Source organism: Cupressus sempervirens, chromosome 3 (assembly GCF_028749045.1).
Source record: "Cupressus sempervirens isolate cs-2001-9-10 chromosome 3, ASM2874904v1, whole genome shotgun sequence".
NCBI lineage: Eukaryota > Viridiplantae > Streptophyta > Pinopsida > Cupressales > Cupressaceae > Cupressus > Cupressus sempervirens.
In genome coordinates this window covers 62,504,396-62,513,601 of record NC_143120.1, presented here as the reverse complement: position 1 = coordinate 62,513,601, position 9,206 = coordinate 62,504,396, and the positions used below count along the sequence as shown (strand labels likewise).

At 33.5% G+C, this 9,206-nt stretch overlaps 1 long non-coding RNA gene across 1 annotated transcript; it reads left to right on the top strand.

Moving 5' to 3' along the window:
• Positions 1-138: 138 nt before the first annotated feature.
• Positions 139-964, top strand: LOC149564783 (uncharacterized). Its single transcript, XR_016361450.1, has 2 exons — positions 139-348; positions 478-964. It is a non-coding gene; the product is annotated as an uncharacterized LOC149564783 (long non-coding RNA).
• Positions 965-9,206: the final 8,242 nt, after the last annotated feature.

Below are 9,206 nucleotides of genomic sequence, written 5' to 3'. Positions count from 1 at the left end.
TGGAGGCCGAAATAATAGGCCCGAAAAAGTAGGACCCGAAAAAATAGGGCCCGAAAAAATAGGGGCAAAATGATTTCAATATGATTTTTTTTTTTGTTAAATATAATTTTGCATGCACATTCATGCTTATTTTTTGCGGGGAGTGGGGGAATTTGAAACAAATTCGTGGAATGTGAAGAGACGTCTGTTGGGGGATATGAGGAGCCTCTCAGAAGTTATAAAACCAAGGCTCCTCATTTCATTTTCATTTTATGTTTTTGCAGGAAGGAAGAGGTGGAGGTTATTGGAGGATTAGATTGGAGTTTTTGAATAGGAGTAAATTGAAGTTTTGGAGTAACATTTTTGCAGGTGAGATTTCTATTTTTTATTTACATTCTCATTTAGATTTAGATGTAGAAGTAAATTGAAATTCAAAATTAGTTATAATATTCTACTTTTATTTAGATTTCAATTTTAATTAATTTCATTTAGATTTAGAATTCTGTTCATATGACCGAAATTGAGGCCACTGGAGGACCTGTGCAGAGTTTTTCGTGGAGATAAGCATGTGGGTACTGAATCAGGGCACATTAGGCCTCTTGGAGATGTAATTGCAGTGACTTCCATGGCTTTTTGAATCGAATAGGGCAATCTAAACAATCTCAGATCTGAAATTCTTTTTTTCCTTTTAAGCCGAAGACAGAACAAAGATTGCTTGCAAGAAATTTTGCAGAGTTTAAGATTTCCCAATCCCTGTTTTTGGGCTACTGTGGCTTCTCTTTGCAGTAATCTGCAGGGCACTTCGAGCTGTATAAAGAGAATGGAACATGGACCCACTTTTGTCGCCGTCTCTTGATGTTTTGGTTGATTATTTCATGGAGATTGTTACGAGGAGCTTTTTGATTTCTTTTACTTGTTTTCAGAATTTCGATGGCGACTTGTCTGGCGAGACCGATTACCAATAATTTAAGATGATTTTGTGTCTTATGCTGCAAAATCATTCATATGAATATATTAAATTCAATGGTCGAGCTTCCTGTCAAATGACTTTCTTAGGGTTATCCAGAGTGTAATCATTGAGAAAGCCTTACTTTTCTTCGGCCCTTAAATGTCCCTTTTCACACCTTATACCCCCACTAATACTGCCCTACGGTCATCAAATGTGAGGTGTGCCAGAGGCCTGCTTGAGAACTCATTTGATGAAGAAATTAGGGTAACTATAAAAAGTGGTGAGGGTTAAAGATGGATGTTTTCTATTATTTTAATTAATATTAATTGGTATGGATTTACTTTCATTATATAATGTATGATATGAACAAAATAATTTATATTAGAGAAGATACAAATAGTTGGAAGTCAGAAATAAATTGTTGTTACATAGTTTTAAAATTTGTATTATGCATAACAACAAATCTTTTACATAGTTTTAAAATCTGCATTATGCAGAATAGATCTATATTGTGTAGATTTTTTATTTTTAATTTAATCACATTTGAAACAGAGCAATTAAGTTTTACAATGGGGTGGGTAAATTTGGTAATTTAGTAATTCAATATAAAAGTCATCATTTAATCAATAAAATACACTTCAACACAACTTATTTCTGCCTTGCATTATGAGCATTTGATATTTTAGTCATTCATTTTAATATTTTCAACTTTGATATTTTATATCTTGATATTGCTTACTCATCTTTGGAAGATGCAATGCCAAGATGAGACAAAGTTCATTCAAAACCATTAGATAAATGAAAAAAATTAATGCATTTAGTGCACAAAATAAAGAATGCATATGCATTCAATTTTTTTATCAATCTTTATGATAGCTTTTTTTTTAAATAGAAAATAAAAAATAGAAAATAGAAAATATTCTTTTATGTATGTAGAAAAAAATTAGAAAGATTTTATGAATGTAAAAAATTAAAAGACTTCTATATACATCTAGATTTTTTGAAAAGAATTCTATTTACATCTAGATATTTTGATTGAAATAACCATAATGTAAAAACAAAATATAAAATAGAAATGTTAATATATGTATGTAGAAAAAATTAGAAAGATTGCATGCATCTAAAAAAATTCTATTTACATCTAGATTTTTTTAGAATGGAAAAAAATGGATAATAGAAATATCAGTTGCATGTTTGTAGAAATAAATTAGAAAAACATGTATCTAGAAATTAAAAAGATTCTATATGTGTCTAATTTTTAGATTTTACTTTATTCTAAACTAATTATTGATGGATATATATTTTAAAAATATTTATGTAGTTTAAAGTTTAGATTTTAATTAATTTGTATGCAAATAGGAAAAAGAATAAATATTTTATATATATGTAGATTAATTTCTATTTTTAAAATTTACAAGTAAATGAGTACTTTATTCATTTAAAATAAACAAGTTTTTAAGTAATATATTTTTATTTTAGAAATATATTAATCATAATGTTCATTTATTATTACTTATTTAATATACTTACTCTCAAATCTAAGACAATAGAAATGATATTTTATTAACTTTGAAATAGGGAAGTGTTATGCAAGTTCGTTTACAAAAAATACCAAAAATATATTGACATAATTATATATCTAACCATAATGTAAAAACAAACTCCAGAATATTGATCAAAATCCTAAACCTAACTATAGGGATAACCATGATATTAAACTCTAAATCCAGTCCCAAGGTCCTAACCATGATATAAACCTATAACTGAACTCTTAAAAAATTTACTAATCCCTGATCCTAATCACATTCCCAACTTTAAACTTGAGCTATAAACCATAGTTGTAACCATAATCATAAACTTAAACAAAACCCTAACCCTAAAGGTACAATCATAAAATTAATCATAGCTTAGACCCTAATCCTAGCACAAACCACAATCATGACCAAATATAAATCTTCACCTTACCCCTAATCATAATTTCAATGTTAACCCTAACATTAGTTTCAATCCTACCATGATATGAACCCTAATATAGACTTCACCTTGATCCTCACCCTAATCTTAAGTCTAATTAAACCCTAACTAAAACCTAATCTAAATGGTATATCTAACTATAATCCTAACTGTAACTATCATACAACCCAATGCTAACCCTCATGTATATTTAATCCCTAATCTTAACTCTAAATATTCTATAAACTCTAGAATTGACCTTGACTCTAACCATAACCCTAAAATCTAAATTGTAACCATAGCATGAAAGGTGGGGACCCCCGCTACGTGGCACAATTCTAGGTCTTGGAGCCTCGTGAAAGCACTACAGAGTGAGGAAATGTCAGAAAGGTGACATGTCATAGCATGATGCAATTCTGGGCTTTAGAGCATTGAAGAAACAATGCAGCGTAAGGAGGCGCTAGAATGGAGACTCATGGAAAGAAGAGGAAAGACTTTCATGTCGCTGGCAGAAAACTACGAAAAGAGATAATATGATGTGTTAACCTCCCACAAAAAATGCAAGGTTGACCACAAGGGGGAATTTGGTTTCCCCAAAAATTAATGATGGTCATCGATGAAGGTCTTCCTCTCGAAATAGACAGCATAGATGCATCGTAAATCCTCACCAATGAAGGATTAAGTCACAGCCGTCGATGTAGATTCTCCCCTCAAAAACGATGACTGAGATGCAATGAGGAAACTCCTCCCAATGAAGGATTAAGTCACATTCGTCGATCAAGATTGGCTTTATTTCCAATGGACGACTAAGATGTAGTGAAGAGATTCCTCCCAATGAACAAAGCAGATAGCACAAAAGGTGCGAATCCCCTCCATGTGGCACAATTTTGGGTCTCAAAGACTCATGAAAGCATTGTGGAGTGAGGAAATGTTGGAAAGGCAATGCCTGGTAGCATGATGCAATTCTGGGCTTCAAAGAATTGAAGAAACAATGTAGCATGATGATGCATCAGAATGGAGATGCATGGCAGCATTTTGTGCAATTCTAGGCTTTAGAGTGTTTCGAAGACACTAGCATATAAAGAAACATTAGAATCGGAATGCATGGCAACATCTTGCACTTTTGGGAAGATGAGAAGATAGCTCGCGAAGAAATAAGAGTTATCGAATCTCACAGCATGAATCAGCCTGACCAAGAAAAAATGATCCAGCATGGTCAATGAAGAAACCGAGCCAACACAAAATGTTAGCTGCCAACTTTAGCGATGTTAACCCTCTGCAAAGAACCTATCCCATTTAAGGTCTCTCAGATCAGACATCAGTGATGGGTTGAATAGGGGGGGAAAATAGCACAAAATGCCCTCCTAAATGAAATTCTAAATGTAACACTAATAACCATTATCCTACTTCTTTCCCTAACCTTATCCATGAGTGTGAGAATATACATATTATTATATAGGGCACCTTATATAATAATAAATATAATCTAAAATCCCAACCCTTACTCCCCTCCTAACTATAACTGTGACCATAAGAAAACTTCTAAATATAACCCTTCCTCTAACTCTAACCCTAACCCTAACCCTAACTATAACTGTAACCCTATCCCTACCACTAACTGTAACCCTGAATCTAACTCTACCATAATTGGACTTTAACCCTAATTATAACTGTAACCCTAAACCTAACTCTAACCTTAACCGTAACCATAACCATAACCCAAAACCTAACCCTAATCCTAGCTAGAATTCTAATACTCTGTCTACCCCTAACTCAAACTATAGCCCTAACTATAACTCAAACTCTAACCCTAACTCATATTCTAACCCTAAACTTGACCCTAACCTTGACCCTAACCCTAACCCTAACCCTAAGCCTAACCCTTTGTCTACCCCTATCTCTAACCCTAACCCTAACCCTAACCCTAACCCTACCCCTAACTCTAACCCTAAATCTAGCTCTTGCTATAAATCTAACTCTACCATAATTAGACTCTAACCCTAACCCTAACTTTAATCCTGATTGAAACCCTAACCCTAACCCTAACTCTAAACTTAACCCTGACTCAATCCCCTTACCCTAACCTTAATATTGATATAACTCTCTCTATATATAACCCTAACTCTAAATATAAACCTAACCCTAGCCCTAACCCTAACCCTAAATCTAACTCTAACCCTAACTGTAAGTGTAACCCTACCCCTACCCATAACTCTAACTGTAAATCTAACTCTACCATAATTGGATTTTAATTTAAACCCTAACCCTAACTCTAAGCTTAACCCTGACTCAAAACTCTAACCCTAACCCTAACTCTAACATTAACCCAACTATAAAATTAACTCTATTGGTAACTCAAACCCTAAACCTAACCCTAATTCTAACCCTAACTCTAACTCTAGCTCTAGCTCTGACCCTAACTCTAACCATAACTCAAACTCAAACCCTAAACCTAACCCTAATCCTAACCCAAATTATAATGCTTTGTCTACCCCTAACTTAAACTATAACCCTAACCCTAACTCAAACTCTAACCCTAACTCATACTCTAACCCTAAACCTGACCCTAGCCCTAACCCTAACCCAAAACCTTACCCTAACCCTAACCCTAACCCTATCTATAACCCTAACCCTAACCCTAACCCTAACTCTAATCCTAATCTTAACCCTAATTCTAATCCTAACACTAACCTTAACCCTACCCCTAACTCTAACCATAAATCTAACTCTACCATAATTAGAATCTAACCCTAACCCTAACCTTAACCCTAGCTCAAACCCTTACCCTAACTTTGTCCCTAACCATATATCTACATATGACTATAACATTTTACATTACAATATCCCAAAAAAAAAAAAAATGTTTATCTAAACTAAACTCCTTATATTAAATTTAAAATAATATTTGACTCAAACCTTAATCGTAACCCTAACCTTAACCATGAGCATTACTCTAACCCTAACCTTAATCGTAAACATAACTCTACGCCTAACTCTAACCCTAATTCTAACTCTACCATAATTGGACTCTAATCCTATCCCTAACCCTAACTATAAGCATAACTCTAATAGTAGCCTTAACCATGAGCATAACTCTAACTCTAGATCTGACTCTACCATAATTGGACACTAACCCTAACCCTAACCTTAATTTTGATCCTAACTCAAACCCTAACCCTAACTCTAACCCTAACCTTTATTCAAACCTTAACCCTAACCCTAACCCTAGCCTTACTATAACCCTAACCCTAATCATAACCATAACCATAACTCTAACCCTAACCTTAACCATGACCATAACTCTAACCCTAACCTTAACCATAAACATAACTCTAATCTAAACCTTGACCATAACTCTAATGATAACCATAACCATAATTCTATCCTTGACCTTAACCATAGCTCAAACCCTAACCCTAACTCCAACCCTAACCCTAATGCTAACCCTAACCCTAATTCTATCCCTAAGGTTAACATTCACTGTAATGTTAACTTTGTCCCTAACCATATATCTACGTATGACTATAACATTTTACGTTACAATATCCCAATTTTTGTTTTTTTTTAATCTAAATTAAATTCCTTGTATTAAATTAAAAGATATATTTTACTCAAACCCTAACCCTAACCCTATCCCCACTATAACCCTAACCATAACCATAATGATGACTCTAACCCTAACCTTAACCATGAGCATTACTCTAAACCTAACATTAACCATAAGCATAACTCTACCCCTAACTCTAACCCTAATTCTAACTCTACCATAATTGGATTCTAACCCTATCCCTAACCCTAACTATAAGCATAAGTCTAACCCTAGCCTTAACCATGAGCATAACTCTAACTTTGGATTTGACTCTACCATAATTGGACTCTAACCTTAACCCTAACCTTAATTTTGATCCTAACTCAAACCCTAACCCTTTAAACTCTAACCTTAACGTTGACTCAAACCTTAACCCTAACCCTAACGTTAGCCTTACTATAACCCCAACACTAACCCTAATCATAACCATAACCATAACTCTAACCCTAACCTTAACCATGACCATAACATTAACCCTAACCTTAACCATAAACATAACTCTAATCTAAACCTTAACCATAACTCTAACAATAACCATAACCATAACTCTATCCCTAACCTTAACCATAGCTCAAACCCTAACCCTAACTCCAACCCTAACTGTAATGCTAACCCTAACCCTAATTCTATCCCTAAGGTTAACATTAACTATAATGGTAACTTTGTCCCTAACCATATATCTATGTATGACTATAACATTTTACATTACAATATCCCAAAAATAAAAAATATTTTTTTAATCTATATTAAACTCATATTAAATTTTTAAAAATATTTTGAAGCATAATTTTATAGTAACTTCATACAACTCTAATTAAAAATTAATTAACAATTTTATAGTAACCTTATCAAAATAAAAAATAAAAAGTAAATATTTTTCCTATTGCGCCGCGACTGCTACTAGCTTATATATACCTCTATATATATTACGCCGAGAGTAATCATTCTCGAGGCCCCTATTTTTATTTTCATTAATCCCAACTTCGATTAAAATAACTTTGGGATTAAATAAAAATAGGCGCCTCAAGAACGATTACTCTCGGCGTAATATATATAGAGGTATATATAAGCTAGTGTAGTGTATTAGATACAGATTTCAAATTGATATTATAATAATTTTAAAATAAATAAAGTTCAAGATTTTATTCAATTATAAATTTAGTTAGAGGTCTTATAATAAAGAGCCGGTTGAGGAAAACAATAGATATAGGAAATTACAGTTCAACATTCAAATTTTTTTTTAGATTAATGTTTGACATTTTGATAATTTATATTTATATTTATATTTATTTGTATGGTGTAGTCTATAATGAATACTATGAACAAGAGATCTAGTTTTTTGAATCAAATCCTTGAGATAGTAACACATATTTTTAAGTTATTCAAAATGAATATTATTGAAATAGTAATCCATCTCTTTAAGATATTTAAAATTAATATTTTTAGACCTTAAATTATCTATTTTCTAATCTAGTACATATCTTCTCTTGCTCATCCATGATAACTAAGCTAATATCTTGAAGATTCATTCTTTCCAAACTAATTCCTTGAACATAAATTTAAAATGGTGACTAAAACTTGGAAAAAAAATATGATAGCAATTATTGAATTTTGAGAGTTATTATACTAATAGTAGACATAGGGAGTTTTGCATGCAATACATGTTTTTTTTCCTCCTAAATTCATCTTTGGTTTTGCACCTATCATACTGCATTAATTGTGGGAACATTAGGGGTTTTTATTATGTCTCTGACCAACTTTTGCCTTGTAGGTGATATAGATGCTAGAGTTACTGCGATGGATGCTTATGGTGCCTCCTCTGAACAAACAGCTGTGAAAGTTTGTTTCGAAAGTGTTTTTTGAGGTAAGCACTCCTGCGATATTGCTCTTAACATTTAGGAGTTTGATGATGCATACAACTAGTTAGAGAAACATACCTTGATAAGTTACTTTGTGGGTCAGTCTCTTGCTAAAAGCATGCTCAAAGAATGGGTTGCCAAGACCTAGGCTCCTCATGGAGTCTGACTTAAGGGCATCCAAAGCCTTACTAAAGGTTTTTATTATTATTATTTTGGTTTGCTAACCCTTCCCAAGCCGGCGCGGTCTTCAATCACGAGCCCTGTTCATTTAGGTCTTCACTACTAGTTTTCCAGTGGTAGTCTTAGGATTTCTCTGTCTCAGATGACAAGAAACTAAAAGTCACTATCTCCAAGTTGAGTTTCTAGGTCTCTTGTACCTTGTTGGAAGTTTATTCATGCTATTGCTCAAACCCTTGGCAAAGTGGTTTGCATTGAAGAAAATAAATTCTTCAATGCATGTCCTCAAAGGAGGTTTTTTATTGAAGTGGGCCTCTCTTGTGATCTCAAAGAAACTATTGACATTCAGATCAAAGCACACACCTTCACTCAGAAGGTATTGTACTCCTGTCGAACACCTGTAATTGGTGTCAAATAGCTAAACACAAGATCAAGTACTACCCTCTGGCCATGCCTTGTAAGTCAGCTCCTATCAAAGAAACCCAAGAAAAGCTAGTTGAAAATGCTAAGAAAGATGAGTGGACTACAGTAGTTCGCAAGGGAAAGACTTCCTTGTTGTCCAAGCAAAAAGGGTCCTCCTCTAGCCAGCCTTCACTGGAGATTGTTCAGTTACCTCTTCCTTGACACCAAGCACACTGATGGTTTCACCACCCGCTTCAAACCTTATCCACCAGGAGATGGTGTCATCTATGGGTGCTTC